Here is a 5,669-nt window from a genome sequence, read left to right on the forward strand (position 1 = left end):
TTGTAGTCAACCTTTTTTCAGCTCTACGAAATTGTTCTCACAACAAACGTCCCACACAAATGGTTTACCTTTGCAGGTCAACTGAGTTAACGGAAGTGCCAAATTGGAAAAGCCTTTAATAAACATATGGTAATAACCATCCAAGCGCAAAAAGCTTGTAATTTGTGTCACCAACTTTGGAGCCTCCCATTGTAGAACTACATCTACCTTGGATGGATCCACAGCAATACCACCACCTTAAATAACATGACCAAGAAACTAACCTCTTTCTACCAGAATTCACACTTCGATAACTTAGCATAAAGTTTCTTCTCCTTTAACACTTGCAACATAACTCGCAAATGCTCAGCATCTTCTTCTTCTAATTTAGAATAGATCAGAATGTCATCAATAAATACCACAACAAAACGATCCAAATAAGTATGAAATATACGATACATGTACTCCATAAATACTCCATTAGAAACACCGAGCGGTATCACCAAATACTCATAGTGTCCATACTGAGTTCTAAACACCGTCTTCTATACATTTTCATCCTTCACTCTGATCTGGTGGTAACCTTGCCTCAAATCAATTTTTCTAAACACACGTGCACCCACCAACTGACCTGTCAAGTCATATATTCTTGGAAGTGGATACTTGTTCTTAATCGTCACTTTATTCAACTATCGTTAATCCACACACAACCTCATGCTACCGTCTTTCATCTTCACCAACAACACCAGAGCTCCCCAAGGCGAAACACTTGGTCTCACAAATCTCTTCTCTAGCAGATCTTCAAATTATTTCTTCAACTCTATTAACTCCAATGAAGACATCTTGTATGGTTCCATAGAAACGGGTATGTTACCAGGAACAAGATCAATAGAAAACTCCACCTCTCTCTCTCTCTCTGGAGGTACATCTGAAATGTCATCTGGAAACACATCTGGAAAATCCTATACTACCTGTAATTCATCAATCACCGCCTGACTCTTAGCAAATAACATCGCGAATAGCACAAACACCTGAGCTTCCCCTTCCAACAGCTCCTTCAACTCTCTAGTAGACAAGAAACCAGCTTTTTCCTCCTCATCGGGAGTAAGAAATTGCACCGACTTGTTATAACAATTGATATAAACATGATTGAACTCCAACCAGTTCATCCCCAAGATAACATCAAGATTCTTCAATGGCAGGTAGATAAGACCAATGCTAAAATATTTATCAAAGATTAACAGAGGACAATTCAAATAAACTGAAGTAGTAGTCACCGAACCTTTAGCAGAAGTTTCGATAACCATTTCTCTACTCATAGAATACACAACAAGGCCTAGCCTTTTCACACATTCAGCAGTAATAAAAGAATGAGTAGCACCAGTATCGATAATAGCAATTAAAGGTGTATTATTAATATAACATATACCTATGATCAACCTGTCATCATTGGAAGTCTGAGTTCCTGTCAGAGCGAACACCTTTCCTTCAGTTGAAGCTTGCTTAGGCTTCAGGCAATGAGTGTTGATATGTCCTAGTTCACCATAGTTGTAGCAAGTCACCATATTCTCTTTGCAATCAGCAACCAGATGTCCTGACTTCCCACACTTGTAACACTTTTTCACATCACTCTTGCATTCACTGGCACGATGACCCAACTCACCACACCTATAGCACTTAAGAGGAGTAGCAACACCTCCCTCACTTGGCCTCTTACCATCAATAGCTCTCAGTTTACCTTTATCAGATAGAGCACTATATGGCTTCCCATTGTTCAAATTCTTCTTTCCTATTCTCTCGCTCAACCCTTTGTAGTGAGCCACCCGAGCCTTACTATTATCCTTATAAATTCTACAGTTGTTCACCAACTCTGGAAACCTCCTAATCTGTTGGTATCCATTCATCTGCTTATTCTCAGGATGCAAACCATTCTCGAGTTTAATACACTTCGAGAACTCATCAGTCGCCTCATCGTAATGAGGGTATAACTTATCAAGTTCTACAAATATGGCAGCATACTCAGTAACCGACAAGTTACCCTGCTTCAGCTCAAGAAACTCAATCTCCTTCTTTCCATTAACATCCTCAGGAAAGTACTTTCTCATAAATTCCCTATTGAACACAGCCCAAGTTACAACTTCAGTTGCAACATCCAACACCTGACGAGTGTTGATTCACTAGTCATCAGCTTCCTCAACTAATATATATGTGTCGAACCGCACCTTATATGCTTTAGAACAATTCGTTACTCTGAAAATCCTATCAGTATCCTTGAGCTAAGTATGTGCTCCATCAGGATCGTACCTACCTTTGAAAGTAGGCGGGTTATTCCTCTAGAACTTCCCCAAATGTTGGAACTCGTCGTTCCCACCAACATTAAGTTGATTTTGCACAGTCAGAGCAACAGCCTACAAAGCAGCAACAATAATAGTTTCATTTCTTCCAGCCATTTTTTATTTTACACCAACAACATCAACAATGGTTAAAGAGACAACATCGACAGTATTCAACTTTAATACCACACCAATTCAATAACTTGGTCGGACAGACCGACTTGCTCCGATACCACTATGTAACACCCTAAATTTTCCCCGTGTAAACTTAAAACATTTATCAAAGTAAACAAATCAACGTGCAATTTAGGATGTGACATTATAACATACAATCAATTTTCTCAATCAAAAATACATGTAACATTTGACAGTTATAAAAATAGTAGTAATAACCACATGTCTAAATGTTAACTTTTATTAAATAGCAATGGAACAACAATAATAAATAGTTAACTCAACATATCCAACATCAACATAACATGTCATAATAAGAAACTTTAAAACATAACGAAATACACAATGTTCCAAATTCCCCGGTGTTACACATCAGAGCAGATGTCGACACTAAAATAAAATAGGAAGACTTCATCTTCCACTCACATATGAGCTCCTACTGCAAATTATTTGTATGTTGCCCACGTGAAGGCAACATTCAACTAGAAGGGGTGAGATATCATAATTATATAAAGGAAAGCATGATAATAAGTAAGCATCATATTATCACATGCACATCACCCATTCCACAATACAATTCCATATAATCCACATAACAGTTATTCATAACGTAATAACAGCATAACAACCATCCAACATAATCAACCATCACACACCATAACAAATGCAACCAATGTACAATGCAATGAGACTCAACAACTCGACTCAATGCATGTGGTACCAATACGTGAACACTCAGATTCACCACTTCGATCCTCACCTCCTAGGATCAAAGTCATTAAATTGTTACCATCACCTCCATAACGTTTCACTGATTCCATCACCTCTGAAATCAGCTATTGGCCCAATCCACACAATGGGATTTGAGGCTCACCAACAACTGACCATTTGTCCAACAACATGAAGGCATGCAACATACAATACACGAAACAACAACATCATGCACAATGACCCACCTTTATAGTCAATGTACACCTCCAATATTGGCCATCATGCATCAAACACATGTTATACCGCTCAATAACATCAACATAAAACATAATAAGCAACAACAATGCATTTAAGGTTATGCCACTCCACCATATAAACATTTCAATCCCTATCAACACCATCAAACAGAAAAAATATTCATTTTCAGGTACTTGAAAAAAATTTAATGACAGTACACACTCTCAGCTTTCTGATGCTTCGAACGATACTCGAATCGAACGATCTTAACAAAAGTTATGAATTTTTAATGTTTTTAAGAAAATGCTTCCAGTGTAACCGGTTAACCCAAAAGCCATAATCGGTTATACTATATCTAGTAGTGCAACCCACATTATCAGACACACACGGTAACCGGTTACCCAAAAAGTGGTAACCGGTTACACCCCCTTTTCCAGCCCCTGTGTGGCCTCTGTTACACAGGGTAACCGGTTACTCAAAAACCAGTAACCGATTACACCCCTCAATTTTTGCCCAGAAACCTGGTTTTAAGCAGTGTAATCGGTTACTCTAATTCTAGTAACCAATTACATTATTGCATAAGCACTTTTCTGCAACTTTTTCAAAATGAAAATCACTCAAAATTCATCCCAAAATGCCATTTTTCTTACAAATCACTTACACCATATTTTAACACGAAAATCACTTTTCCAAAGTTCAAAACCCCAACTTATTTACACTGAAAACATTCATAACTTAGTTCCGACTCTGACCTAAAATAACATCAATCATACAAGATTGACAACAATCAATCCAAACAATTTTATGATTCTAACAGCAACAATTCATCATTCACACAATTCAACAATTAACAAATATCACCATGATCATGAACATAGAGAAGGAAAACACAAAACCTACAAGACATGATCTACCCACCATCATCATATTAACCCTTAGATAATCAAAAATCCACCCTTACCTTAGAGTTCCTAGAAATAGATTCTTTGACATTCAACAATGATGTTCTCCCATTGAGCTCTAGTCTCTTCTTCTCCCTTTCTGAGCTTCTTCTCTTTTCTCCCCAAATGTTACTTTCTCTGAGTTTCTATCCAACAATCCCCTTTTCTATTTTTATTATAATTCTTATTATTTTATTAATTTATTATATTATCACTAATTTCTTAATAATAATAATAATAATAAACCATTCAAATTAAATAATTAAATTAATATTCATATAATATTAATTAATTAAATTAAATAATAACTAAAATAGTTGATTAGTTTTACTCACCAGACCACCCTTTCTATAATTTTGCTCACATACCCCGAACACCTTAATTTCTATAATTCTAAGGCAACTACCTCACGCCAAGGGTAACACAACACATCAAAACACCAATCAATACAACCACAACTATCACATAGTTAAATTACGAAAAATAATTTAAATAAAATCTGGGAGTTACAACTCTCCAACCCTTAGAACATTTTCGTCCTCGAAAATTACCTGATGCAAACAAGTTTGGATACGCCTCTCGCATCCTTCTTTCCAACTCCAAGTCATATTTCCTCTGGCAGCGCCTCGCCACACTACCTTCATGAGAGCAATCTCTTTTCCTCTCAACTGTTTCAGTTCTCGATCATCAATCCTTATAGGCAGAGCCTCAACTGTAAGGTTATCCATCACCTGAACATCATCCATCGGAATCACATGTGACTGTTCGGAACATACTTCCAAAGTTGTGAAACATGGAACACATCATGTAGATTTGACAAATTCGGTGGCAACGCCAATCTATAAGCAACAGGTTCAACTCGCCCAGATATCTGATACAGACCAATAAATCAAGGAGTAAGCTTCCCCAACTTCAAAGCACGTCCTACATCGGTCATCAGAGTGACTCTCAAGATTACATGATCTCCCTCTTGAAACTCAAGATTTTTTCGATTCCATTTTCATCATCTTGAGCAAGCATGCTCCCTATAGTTACATCAGATGTAGAAATAAATAACCTCATACTTTTACTTCTACAGGGAGGTGATAGAATTGGAGGTCGAATAAGATACTCTTTAATTTTGTCTAATGCTTCATGTTGTTCTTGTCCCCATTTGAAACCTTCCTTTTTTAGTCTAAGAGGCGAAAAGGATTGAGTTTTACCACTTAGGTTTGAGATGAACCTACTTAGGAAGTTAATCTTTCCCAGCAACGACTCTAGTTCCTTCTTCTTTTATGGTGTTTTCGCTTCCTTA

The sequence above is a fragment of the Lathyrus oleraceus genome, chromosome 3 (assembly GCF_024323335.1).
Source record: "Lathyrus oleraceus cultivar Zhongwan6 chromosome 3, CAAS_Psat_ZW6_1.0, whole genome shotgun sequence".
Taxonomy (NCBI): Eukaryota; Viridiplantae; Streptophyta; class Magnoliopsida; order Fabales; family Fabaceae; genus Lathyrus; species Lathyrus oleraceus.